Genomic DNA, 13,833 nt, shown 5'->3' with positions numbered 1-13,833 from the left:
GGCTGGGTATGGCTGCCACCTGCCATACTCTCATCCCATATGGATGCTGGTTCAAGTCCCAGCAGCTCCACTTCTGATCCAGCTCTCTGCTATGGCCTGGGAAAGCAGTAGAAGATGGCCCAAGTCTTTGGGCCCCTGCACCCATGTGGGAGACCTGGATGAAGCTCCTGGCTCCTGGCGGCCAGGCCGTTGTGACCATCTGGGTAGTGAGCCAACAGATGAAGGGTCTCTCCCTTTCTCTCTGTTTCTCCTTCTCTCTGTAACTCTGATTTTCAAATAAGTAAAAAATAAATTTTAAAAAAGAAAAAAAGTGAGGACAGGGTAGAGAGAGCATTTTTCATCAGCTGGTTCATTCCCCAGGGCCAGGCCAAGCTGAGGCCAGGAGCTTCATCCAGGTCTCCCATGTGAGTACAGGGGTCCAAGCACTTGAGCCATCTTCCACTGCCTTCCCGGCTGCATTAGCAGGGAGCGGGATCAGAAGTGGAGCAGCCGGGACTCAAACAAGTACTCTGATACGGGACGCCGGCATTGCAAGCCGCAGCCTAACCCGCTGTGCCACAGCGCCAGCCCGGTCACTTAATGTTTATTTTGTATTTATTTGAAGGACAGAGACCTTCCATTCCCTGTGTTACCCCCTCTGCCCAAGGGGTTCTTTTCTGTCCACCTGTTCTCTGTCCGTGTGGTTCAAGGGAGCCCCTGCCCCGCCCCCTGCCCGTGGGTGGAGGCGTGCGCTTGAACTCTGGCACCCAACAACCCGTCTGCCTGGTAACCGCGCACACACGTGGGCGCCGCACAATGATCCGAGGGGTTTGGGCGGGAAGTTAGAAAGGGAGGCTTGCTTTCCGCTGGCCTTGAACCTGGCGCTGCGGGGACCCTCTGCGGCGCAGGGAGAGACGTGAGCCAGAGCCAGGCCAGCCAGAGAGGCCAAGAGCGGCTGGCCCCGCACGCCCTCATGGCCCCCGGCCTGGCACCAGCCCACGGCAAGACTTGCTCACCTAGGTCACTTGCAACAGGCAGAGAGCTGAGAGGACACCTCGCCCACGGCCCCACGCGACACCCACGCAGCCACGTTGGAAGACAGTCGTCCTTTTGGACAAAATAGCTCAGAGCTGACGGCAGCAGCCGATGAACCCCCCTCCCGGGGGGCATCGAAGGGGCAGGGCGTTGAGAGAGAGGCACTGGCAGGGGTGCACAACTCCACCCTGCTTATTTGGAAACAGCGCCCTCGGTGACCTCTCCCCTGCAGCCCGGGCGGGGCGGGCCGGGCGCCAGCGCTGTGGAAATAGGACACAAAGGTGACGGCTGTGAGGCTGTGTCTCTCCCACCGCCTGTGGCCAGGCCGGGGCCGAGGGTGCTTGTAGGCCAGGGGGCAGCAAAGAGGAGGGGGAGGGAGGCATCGGGGGCCCTGCCGGCCTTGTGCACCTGAGCTGTGGCCGCTGTGTGGCCCACGTGTGACCCAGTGCACTCTACCCTCTGCTCGCACCAGGGGACAGGGTTCACGCAGAGGCGGGGTGGGCGTCCTCAGAAGTCTGGCAGGGCCAGGGTGCGAGGGCTGCAGGCCCAGAGTGGATGGACAGGGCGGACACCCCTGCGAGGGTGTTGTCTCTGTGCCGCCCGTGGGCTGGCAGCGCAGGGAGGGGCAGGGCCACCCTGGGGGCGGGCACCCTTCCTGTCTATCACAGCCTGGAAGCCAGGTGTTGCTCCTACTGCCTTCGCTGCGTCGGGGTCCGTCCCGCGCTGCCTGACCCCAGAATCACAGGGAAGCTGCTTCAGGCAGTGTCTGGGTTCCGGGCCTCAGAAGCAGGGCTTGGCCAGGGCGCGTCGCTGGTGCCTGCGCCCGGCCGGGGCTACGGGCTGTGTTTGTCGCTGCTGGCCAGCAGGCCGCCCGCCCCCCGCCCACTGCAAGAGAAGCCAGCTGTGGCCCAAGGCTGTGACCGCACCAAGAGCCTGGGATGCCCATAGGCCCCTCAAGACGGAAGGTGGCGCTGGCTTCGGTGGTGGCACGGGGCGTGGACACCCTCTCCCTGCTGGGTGCAGCCGAGCCAGCCACAGTGTGGGGGTGGGGCCTTGGTCAGAGTCCTCGGCCCCCGGCCCTCCCAGGTCCCCAGCCCTGGCCCTAACGGCCACCGAGCAGGCCAAGGCCTTTGAGTGAAGTCTGCGGCACTTGGAGGGCTTCTTGGTGGGCCAAGGGCAGGTCGAGTCCAGATGTTCCGCCTCCGTTTGGAGGGGGTCGTGGATCTGTTTGAGTTTGGAGCTGGCAGCTGGAAACAAGGCTGAGGTAGTGTCAGGAAGAGGAGAGACACAGCACGGGCCCCAGGGGGCGCTGGTGGCCCCGGGGCAGCCCCCACCCCCGCAGAGGGGCGGCGCGGCCCTGTCCTGCCCCTCCAGGGACTCCCCGGGCAGCTGCAGGGAAGGTGAACCCGGGCGCCCCAGTTTGGCTGAGGACCTTAGGGGGGCATCTCAGGGTGCCTCCTGGGTGCCCCGGAGGCTGCTGGGGTGGGCAGCAGAGGCGGGGGCTGCTGCCCCTCCCTTGTTTGGGCTCCGGGAGCCAGGCTCTGTTTGCCAACCACCGACACGGGATTAGGTAACTCTGCAAACACAGCCGAGACCCTGGCCTGCTGCCCAGAAGGTTGAAAGTCCCGGGCGGCATGCACGTGGGCACGTACACACGAGAGACAGGCCAGGGCCAGGGCCACGGCCCAGCCCGGCGGTCCCAGGGCCCCTGCGGGAGCGGAGCGGGTAGGAGCCCCGGCCGCCGCCTTTCCGAGGCTGACTTCAAGTGCGCTCACGGAGGCCGAGGTTTCAGGAGAGGGGAGGCGTCTGTCCCACGCGGTGTCCCATCCATCCAGACAATGTCGGCGGCCAGGAGCCACCCGCCACGAGTCACAGGCACGAAGCGGGTCCTCATGCCTTCTGGGGTGTAAGAGCCCTGCGTGCTCCAGGGCATGCTCAAGGCTCCGCTGGCCTTGAGCTTGGTGCTGCGGGGACCCTCTGCGGCGCAGGGAGAGACGTGAGCCAGAGACAGGGCAGCCAGAGAGGTGGAGAGCGGCTGGCCCCACGAGCCCTCATGGCCCCCGGCCCGGCACCAGCATGAGCCCTGCGTGCCCCGGAGCCAGCCTTTTAGGGTCCGAGGCGAGGGGGCAGCACGCGCAGGACTCTGCCTCCTCCTGCCTTCCGGTTTTCATTTATGCTGCCCTCGCTCCCCCTCCCTCCGCTGTGTCGCCCAGCGCGCCGCTTCCCCTTCCTGGTCTCCAGTGTAGTTTTCCAGGGAGACACACACACACACACACACATGCACACACGTACACACACTCATACACATACACACACTCATACACACATACACATGCATACACACGTACACACACTCATACACACATACACACGTACACATGTACACACTCATACACGTACACACACGCACACACACTCATACACGTACACACACTCATACACATACACACACACTCATACACATACACACGCGTACACATATACACACTCATACACATATACACACATACACATGTACACACTCATACACGTACACACACACACATACACGTACACACACTCACACACGTACACACACATACACACACATACACTCATACACATACACACTCATGCACACATATACACAAGTACACACTTATACACGCACACACACTCATACACATACACACATGTACATACACTCATACAGACAAGTACACACACACTCTCACTTTTACACACACAGAGATGTTTTGAGGGGTCTTCAAAAAGTTTTTCATTATTTAAAACTAAAACACTGGATGGAACCAATGCTGTGGCGTAGTGGGCTAAGCCTCTGCCTGCAGTGCCGGCATCCATATGGGCGCCGGTTCGGGTCCCAGCTGCTCCACTTCTGTTCCAGCTTTCTGCTGTGGCCTGGGAAAGCAGAAGATAGCCCGAGTGCTTTGGCCCCTGCACCCACGTGGGAGACCCAGAAGAAGCTCCTGGCTCCTGGCTTTGGATCAGCCCAGCTCTGGCCATGTGGTCACTTGGGGAGTGAGCCAGCGGATAAAAGACCCCCCACCCGCCTCTCAAATAAATAAATCTTTTTTAAAAAAGGGTGGATTTCAAAATGTTTGCACCCTGATGAAGTTTTAATTCCATTTTCCATGAAGACCCTCACACGTGGGCACGTGTACACACGTATGTGTATAATATACACGCGTGCGGCTCTGCGAACTCCCTTCCTCTTTGGCCGGGTTTGCGGCGGCGTTCGTGCGTCTCCCCTCGCTCTTCCCGCCAGTGCAGGAAGCCCCCGCGCTGTCTCAGCTGCAGATGCCCCAGTTTATTTACCCAGCCTCCTCCCGGTGTTGACTGGAGCCGTCTGCAGTCCTGCCAGGACACACGGGGCTGCCGGGAGTCACCTGCGCCCTCCTGTCACTCGGGCGAAGTGGCCGTCCTAGGAGAGGAGCTGCTTGATCTCTTGTGCGTCTGGAGCCTTGACAGCTGTCACCAAATCGCCCCTCACAGAGTCCGTGCCGGTCCACGCAGCCGCCAGACGCACGCGGCGTCCTGCCCCCACCCTCGCCGTGCAGTGTGTGGGCGAGCGTCTCGGTCTTTGCGAGTCTGGGGGAGATGGGCGCCTTGGTGGAGTCTGTGCCTGTGAGAGCCACTTCCTCTCCCATGAACGTACTGCTTTTTAAATATTTACTGATTTATTTATGTGAGAGGCAGAGTGACAGAGGCGCGGGGGAGAGACAGAGAGAGAAACACAGAGAGACAGAGAGAGACACACAGAGAGAGAGAGAGAGAGAGAGAGAGAGAGAGAGAGAGAGATCTTCCGCCTGCTGCTGCATTCCCAGGACAGCCGGATCTGGCCAGGCTGAAGCCAGGATCCAGGAACCCCATCCTGATCTCCCAGGTGGGCGCAGGGGCCCAAGGACTTAGGCCACCTTCCCCTGCGTTCCCGGTGCAGGAGCAGAGAGCTGGACTGGGAGCAGGTCAGCGGGGACCGGAGCCAGCACTGGGACCGTGGGATGCCAGAGTCGCAAGTGGCAGCTTTAGCTGCTGCGCCACAATGCCAGCCCTCAACTGACAATTTTTTTTTTAAATTAAAAAAAAAAATTTTTTTTTGACAGGCAGAGTGGACAGTGAGAGAGAAAGACAGAGAGAAAGGTCTTCCTTTGCCGTTGGTTCACCCTCCAATGGCCGCCGTGGCTGGCGCACCGCGCTGATCCGATGGCAGGAGCCAGGTGCTTCTCCTGGTCTCCCATGGGGTGCAGGGCCAAGCACTTGGGCCATCCTCCACTGCACTCCCTGGCCACAGCAGAGAGCTGGCCTGGAAGAGGGGCAACCGGGACAGAATCCGGCGCCCCAACCGGGACTAGAACCCCGTGTGCCGGCGCCGCAATGCGGAGGATTAGCCTAGTGAGCTGCGGCGCCGGCCCAACTGATGACTTTCAAACATATTTCCTTTGTTTTGAAGATTTATTTATTTATTTGAAATGCAAAGTGACAGATTGAAAGAGAGAGAGAGAGGAATACCTTCCATCCACTGGTTCACACCCCCAAATGTCTACAACAGCTGGGCTGGGCCAGGCCAAAGCCCGGAGCCAGGAGCTCCATCCAGGTCTCCCACGTGGGTGCCGTTAGCAGGAGCCTGGATCGGAAGCAGAGCATGGACTCGAACCCAGGCTCTGATACGGGATGTGGGGAGACTTAACCCACTGTGTCACGATGCCCGCTCCAACTTTTAAAAATAATTCTCTTCGTGGTCTTAAAAGGCCGAGACAAATCCTTACGTGTTGAATTGATATGATCTGTGTCATATGATGTATGATCTCCTGTCCCTGCCTCTTGTGGTCCGGTCACTTCCTGTGGCCGACTTGAGCTCTCTCAGCACCAAGGCCTGGGGATCAGGGGCAGGCGGAGTTGCAGAGAGCGGCGAAGACCCCGCCCAGGCAGGGCCCCGCGGCTCAGGCCAGCACCGCCTCGGGAAATTGCCCCCTTGACGACACAGCCGCACCCCTGCCCTTCTGCCTGTGCCGACTTCATCGTCCTTTGCCTTCCCACAGACACTGCACCTGCCGCTGTCCACTCACTGTCCCACCTCACCAAGTCCCACGCCCTGCCCCCGCCACCGGATGACCCCTTCCTGGAGGCAAACATGCTGATTCCTCCCGGGTTAACCCATCCTGGATCCCATATCCTGATCTAGCCGCTGCTCAATTCTTTTCTCTCTTTCCAGTGAAATTCCTCGGGGCCAGCATTGTAGCATAGTGGGTGAAGCAGCCCATGTGGGCGCCAGGTCCTGTCCCGGCTGCTCCACTTCCGATCCAGCTCCTTGCTGATGCACCTGGGAAAGCAGCACTGTGCTTGGGCCCTGCCCAAATGAAGCTCCTGGCTCCTGGCTTCAGCCTGGCCCAACTCTGGTAGTGTGGCCCTCTGGGGAGTAAACCAATGGGTGGAAGAAAATCAGTCTCTCTCTCTCTCTCTCTCTCTCTCTCTCTCTCTCTCCCTGATAATATTCTTTGCCCTGAAGTAACCTGATGGTGGTACAACCACACTGGCACTCTTTGGGTTCGTGTTTACCTGATACGCGCTTTTCTTCTCCATTCTTGTAATTTCTTCCTTTTGTTGGCCATATATTTAACAAACAGCATGTAGTTGGATCTTTTTTTTTTAAGATGTATTATTTATTTGAAAATCAGAGTTACAGAGTTGACAGGGAAAGAGAGAGAGAGAGAGATCTTCCATCTGCTGAACCCCAAATGACCCAAACTACCAGGAGCCAGGAGCTTCTTCCAGGTCTCCCATGTGGGTGCAGGGACCCAAGGTCTTGGGCCATCTTCTACTGCTTTCCCAGGCCACAGCAGAGAGCTGGATCGGAAGTAGAGCAGCTGGGACTCAAACTGGTACCCCATGGGATGCCGGCACTGCAGGTGGCAGCTTTACCCAGTATGCCACAGTGCTAGCTCCATACTCACTTTCTTTAACAATTTTTTTCTCCATGTTATTTTATCTTCTTCTGGGCTATGATAAGGTGATTAACAGATGTTTGAAAAACATGTATTTTTACTTATTTGAGAGTCAGAGTGTGCACCCCCACCTGCTGATTCATTCCCCAAATGCCTGCAGCGGCAGAGCCTGGGCAGCCAGATCTGGGAGCTGGGAACTCAGTCTGGGTCTCCTGTGCAGGTGGCAGGGCCTGAGGGCTTGAGCCACGGTCACTGCTGGAGCTGAGGCTGCAACCACTGTGAAACCACTCCGCAGGCGTCCGCCCTGCCAGGCCAAGGGCACCCTCTCGCCTTCCCCAGGCTGTGCTGTCATCTCCTCCTGCAGCCCCTGCATTCCCTCGGGGGCTTTTTGTTGTTGTTGTTTTCAGTCTGAAGACACCCCCCCCCCCCCCCCCGTATTTGCAGTAGTGAGGTTCTGTAGCAACAAGCTGTTTCCGGCTTGCATTCTGCTTGACTTGGAAAGGGTCTGTTCACCGTGAAGACTTCTCGGTCTGCAGGCTGCTTCTGTCCTCACTCGGCTTCCAGCGTCCCTGAGCAGAAGTCGGCCATGCTTCTTATGTTTTGCTCTTGAGCGCAGCGTGGCCTTTCCCTCTACTAGGATCCAAGAACGTCCTCTCATCAGCCGCCGGTCTGACGGCGGTGGTCCGGCTGTGGGGTTTTTCATCTGTCCTGCGTGGGGATGCACTGAGCTTCGGGAATCTGTGCGTTGGTATCTTTCATCCATCATTAGACCACGAATCACAGAGCAGCTTACGCAAACCAAGGCAGTCATGGTGTCAGCCGGTGACGTCACCTTACAGTCCACACGGAGACTGGAATGTCCCCGTGTGCAGGGCTGTTGGTCACTTCCCATTCGTGGACGAGCTTTGGGAAATGGCCACTATCACTTCCAATGTCTCCGTTGCCTGGTTCTCCCTCTGCTTCCACTCTGTAACTCCAACTTCAAGTATATCATCCCACTTAATAATGTCCCATGGGGCTCATTCTGTCCTTATATTGTCCTGTCTTATTTTGTTATTGTTTCTCTGTGTGCGTTCATTTGGAAAATTTCTGTTGATTCTTCTTTGTTTTCTGCTGTGTAGCTGGTATGCTATTAAGCACCAAAGAATCCATTTCAGATACTGTATTCCTAAGATCTAGAATTTCCATTTAAAAGTTTCCATTTCCGGGTCAGGCATGAGGTACATCCAGTTCAGCCACCACTTGGAATCCCCAGGTCTCAGGTCAGAGTGTCGGTTCACATTCCAGCTGCTCTGCTGCCGATACAGCCCCCTGCTGATGCATCCTGGGAGAAGCAGGAGATGGTCCAGTGCCTCGGCTCTGATCCCGATGGAGGTCTAGGCTGCTGGATTCAGCCCGGCCGAGCCCTGACCGTCGCAAGCATTTTGGAAGTAAACCAACAGATCTCTCTCTCTCTCTCTCTCTCTCTCTCTCAGTCACTCTGCTTTTTGAGTAGATGAAAATAAACATTTTTTCCTTTTTTTTTTCTGAATCCCCACATCTGCTCACACACTTTGTTCATTCTTTCCACAAAATTTTTGAACACATTTATAAATTTTTAAAATCTGCTGATTCCAACATCCTTACTATGTGAGGTTGCTATTAACGGTTTTCCTCCTCTTCTCTGTGGATCACACTTCTGCTTTTTGACATGTCTGGTAATTTCACATTATATGCTAGGCAATTTTCACATGTCTGATAGTGTTGCATTGTATGCTAGGCATTTTGAACGTTACATGGGAGGGACTCTGCACGATGACACTGCCCTCTGAAGAGCAGTGAACGTTTTTTCTGGCAGCTGTCATACTGCTAGGGTGTGAGCCTCACTTCTGAGCATTCCAGATTTCTCTGTGGCTCCCTATTTTCTGGTAACCTGCCCCGAAGGCTCTGGCTGTCTAGCCCTGTACTGTGAGCTCCCTGTTCTCCACCCTGTAAGCTTGCGGCTCCCTTCCTGGTTCTCTTCCCTGTAGCACAGCTACAGAGTTCTCCCCAGGCAGGAAGTCAAGGCAAACGTGAGCTTCCCCTCTCTCGAGGTCGTAGCTTGCATCACTCGCACACTGGGGCCTGACAGTAGTCAGCTCATGTACTTTGTCCAGTTTTTTTAGATTCATTACTTGACAGACAGTTGTATATATAGAGAGAGCAAGATCCTCCATCCACTGGTTCATTCCCTAAATGGCCTCAACAGCCCGGGCTTGGCCAGGCCAAAGCCAGGAGCCAAACTCCATTTGGGTTTCCTGTGTGGGTGGCAGGGACTCAAGTACTTGGCTATCTCCCCCTGCTCTCCCAGGTGCATTAGCTGGGAGCTGGATTGGAAGTGGAGCAGCCAGGACTTGAACTGGTACTCACGTGGGTTGCTGGCATGGCAGGCGGCAGCTTCATCCACTGCTCCACAATGCTGGCCTCCTCTATCCACTTTTATGACTATAATGACAAGTAGTTAAGCTCGGAACCACCTATCCTGGCACGGACAGTACCAGAAAGTTCTCCTGTTCTTCTCTGAGCCCTTTCTAATTCAGTGTTCACTGCCACGACCCCATGCTGTTCAAGGTCATCCGTGACCTCCACGCTGGGACCACTCTCTCCTGACGACGAGGCCCCATCTGAGCTGACCGCGGGCCCGCACTGGCCGCGGGTCGTCACTTTCTCTCCGTCTTCAGTTTTTTCCTCCTTTGCTCCCAGGAAACCATGCTTGCTTGGTTTTCTTCTCACGCGGCTGACGGAGCCTCCCTATCCATCCTGGCTGGTTCCTGCTCAGCTTTCTGCCCCGCACCCAGACCCCTCGCTTCCTTGCTGCAGCCAAACCCCCCTCTGTTCCCTGAGCGCCCGGGCCTGCCCTGCTATCCACATCCTCAGAGGTCTGTCTGCAGCCCAGGGCTCTGCCCTGAAGCCTACGCGGAGCTCCGGCTGCCTCAGCCTCTCCACCAGGAAGTCTGAAAAGCATCCCAGGGGGCCGGCGCCACGGCTCACTAGGCTAATCATCCGCCTTGCAGCACCGGCACACCGGGTTCTAGTCCCGGTCGGGGTGCTGGATTCTGTCCCGGTTGCCCCTCTTCCAGGCCAGCTCTCTGCTGTGGCCCGGGAGTGCAGTGGAGGATGGCCCAAGTGCTTGGGCCCTGCACCCCATGGGAGACCAGGAGAAGCACCTGGCTCCTGGCTCCTGCCATCGGATCAGCGCGGTGCGCCGGCTGCAGTGCGCCAGCCGTGGCAGCCACTGGGGGGTGGACCAACGGCAAAGGAAGACCTTTCTCTCTGTCTCTCTCTCTCTCACTGTCCACTCTGCCTGTCAAAAAAAAAAAAAAAAAAAAAAAAAAAAAAAAAAAAAAAAAAAAAAAAGAAAGAGAAAGAAAAGCATCCCAGGCTCGACGGATCCAAAACAGAACTGACCTCCCTTCACGGTCTTCCCCACCTTGATGAACAGTCACGTGGGGCACAGCAGAGAAGGCTGCGACCTGCGGGGCCGGCGTCCCATATGGGCACCAGTTCGAGTCCCGGCTGCTCCACTTCCAATCCAGCTTCCTGCTAAGGCACCTGGGAAAGCAGGGGGAGATGGCCAAGTACTCAGGCCTCTGCCACCGGGGTGGGAGACCTGGCTTCCGCCTGGCCCGGCCCCAGGGGTTGCAGCCATTTGGGGAGTGAACCAGCAGATGGAAGACCTCTCCCTCTCCTCTCTCCCTCTCACTTTGCCTTTCAAATAAATCAATAGTAAAAACAAAAGAAAAACAAGAACAGCGGAACAGTCAAGCACCGCCCCCCCCCAGGCAGGGAGCGGGCATGCATGGGGGAGTCACCGCCGCCCCCTGGGCCGGCTCTGCTGCCCCATGGCCCGCGGGCCGAGCCGCCCTGGCAGCCAGGCTGTTAGGAGCCCAGGATGCCGTCCGTGGGTTTCAGCCTCCCAGGGCAGAGCGCAGGGGGCGGGAAGGGAGGGCGCATGTAGACGGCAAGCGGGGGCTGGCCCCTGCCCACGCACCTGCCACAGCCCGGGTCCACAAGGCAGCCAGGGCCATCCTCACCCTCAGTGGGCCAGGGGGCACGGCGGAGCCTCAGCCGAGGGAGCCTGGCATCCAGCGGTGCTCCTCCGGCCGGAAGTGCACTTCTGCCAGGCGCCAGCTACGAGGCACAGGGCGTCGGCCGCCAGGGCCTACAACGCCCACCTGTGGCAGCTGGAAAGCAGCGCTAACGGGAGCGCCGTCCCCGCCGAGGGGACAACGGGAGAAGACACGACTGCTGGGACCACGGTTGGCACAGCCCAGGGTTTTACGCAGTGGCGACAGCTGTTACTGCTGCATATTCAACATTCATACACGATCCTGCTGTTTGCCTTTTTTTTTTCTCCCAAATACCTTACTGTAGGCTTCTGGGGGAAGTTCTCCCAGAGAACAGACGCACTGTGATGGGTGCATAACTGGGAGGGGGAGAGCCACAGCCTCCCCACCCCCCAAGCCCCCAGCGCATTTGCTTCCAGGTGGAGAACCCAGGGAGAGAGCCCGCCCCACCCTGTCCTGGCCGGGCAGCAGGACAGGAGCCACCTGTGAAAGTGACTCTGAAGACGGCGCGAACGCCCCACGGGGCCCGGGCTCCCGGCAGCCACAGGGATCCTGGGCTGGGCCCTGACTCGCTTTGGGCCTGGGTGGAAGAGGAGTGGCCCCGAGGAGAGGCCACGGACAGGCAGAGGCCCCCCTGGGTCTGCCTCGGGTGTGATGACAAAGTACTGGATAAAGGCGGCCCTGGGGGCCAGGAGCGCAGGGCTGGCGCCTGCACCTGCTCGAGTGAGGCAGGCAGGGGGGCAAAGGGGCTGGGCTCTCTCCTCTGATAACATCCCGCTATTTTAATAAAAAAAAATTTATTTGAAAGGCAAAGTGACAGAGAGAAGGAGAGAGAGAGAGCTTCCCTCTGCTGGTTCACTCCCCAGATGGCCTCAATGACCCAAGCTGGACCAGGCTGAAGCCAGGAGCCAGGAGCTTCATCTTAGGTCTCCCGCTTGGGTGCAGGGGCCCAAGCACCCGGGCGCCCTCCGCTGCTTTCCCAGGTGCGTTAGCAGGGAGCTGGGTCAGCTGCAGAGTGGCGGAACCCACGGGTCAGGACAGCCTGCAGTCCGGTGAGACCACGTGAATTCCCTCTGGCGACTTAGTCACCTCCCACCTCTGACAGGCACCCCCACCTCCGCATCATGGCCCTGGGGCCCAGCTCCCAACACGTGAACCTCAGCAAGGGGGGGGCCGGGGACCCCCTCAAGTCACATCCAAGTGGCCGCCGGCCCCAGCTCTGCGGAGATGGGGGCAACAGGCCCAGCTGCCCCGGAGATCCTGGCGAGCCGGCCTCTGGGTGTCCCCCTGGAGGGCCCGGGTACGAGGCTGAGCCACGCCACCCCTCCCGGCCTGGTGAAGCCCCAGCCGGCGGCCACTCAGCCGCTGTCACAGATGGGGCGGGGCATTCCCTGGGCTGAGCCCCGTCAGCCCCCAGCTTTAAGCTACACGATGACGTGGCTGTTTTAAGCCACAATTTTGTTGTGTGGCAGCAGCTCAGGGAGCCGTGGATGGGCACTGGGTGGGGGCGGGGCACTGCTCTGCATGCCCAGGGCCCCCAGGCTCCCTCTCGGCAAGGCCAAGGTGGCCGTGGCTGTGTGGCAGGCAGATGCACGCGGCGTGGCGGAACGGCTGGGCGGCTGCGGGCTTGGGGGGGGGGCCCGGCTGCTGCCCCCGTGGCCCCCAGGCAGCCGTGCTCACTCAGAGCGTCTCCATTCCTCTTCTTGATTGGCACTTTAATGAGGGCAGAAGGGGCTGACCCCCTGCCAGGGGGCCAGTTCATGCCCCGTTTATCTCACAGCCTGAGTCGGACTAAAACAACACGGCAGGCCGAGCGGCCGGGAGCCCCTGCCCCGGGTGATGGATTGAGTGGCCGCGGCGAGTTGGCAGCTGAAGTGTGTGGCGGCCGCCCCGCTCGCCGGACGGCTCGCCTCCCCCAATGCCAACGCCAAGGCTCCGGAGCCGGCCCGGGGGACCGGAACCCCCAGTGCCGGGGGTGGGGGAGGGTATTCTGGGGCCCGGGGTGGGGGCGGGGGACTGCACCAGGAATAGCCCCCCCTCCAGGGCTTCCCCGCCAATGCCCCACCTGACTGCCGGCCCGGCTGTCAGTGGAGGACCCCAGCCTGGCTTTGACTTGCTGTGCAGCTTGGAGTGCATTTGGCAGCCTCTCTGGGCATGAGCAGCCTGGCCCACTGGACCTCCAAACTTCCTTAGGTTCTCGGGAAGGTGGCCCGAGCCTGGTTTCCCTGGTTAACACTGCCCACCTGCCCAGTAGACACACGTCTGCGCTGACGCTGGCAAAGCCCCGATGCCACACGCAGCAGCGTCGGAACTGTCCCCAGGGTGGAGCTATGGGTGCCACTGCCCTGCAGCCTGAGGACGGAGAAACTGAGGCTGGGAGAGGCACATGTGCCTGGCGAGCGGAGGTGGATGGGGGATTCCTGTGCAGGGCTGGCCGGCTCTGCGGCCCGGAGCTGGGGGCTGGCATTTCCCCGGGGGGCGGGGGCAGGAACAGCCCGCAGCCAGTCGCAGTGGGCGCGGCCTCAGCCCCAGGGTCCCCAGGTCTGGGGTCCTGGACCAGGGCCAGGACAGGGGCAAGAGCCTTGACTGCTTGGTGGCCGCCCCCAGGAGGGAGCAGCCAGAGCTGGCGAGTGCCCCGGGGCCTCCCCGACTGCAGGAGACTTCACCTCCCGGTGAACTCCCAAAGGGCGCGAGGCCACGCCCAGCCGAGGTCAGAGGAAGGAGCAGGGCACCGTGGGACGCCAGGGGGCCCTCCTCGCCCTGGTCACCAGCCTTCCAAAAATAGGCCTCTGTCC

Source organism: Oryctolagus cuniculus, chromosome 7 (assembly GCF_964237555.1).
Source record: "Oryctolagus cuniculus chromosome 7, mOryCun1.1, whole genome shotgun sequence".
Classification (NCBI taxonomy): Eukaryota; Metazoa; Chordata; class Mammalia; order Lagomorpha; family Leporidae; genus Oryctolagus; species Oryctolagus cuniculus.
This window is presented reverse-complemented; position numbering follows the sequence as displayed.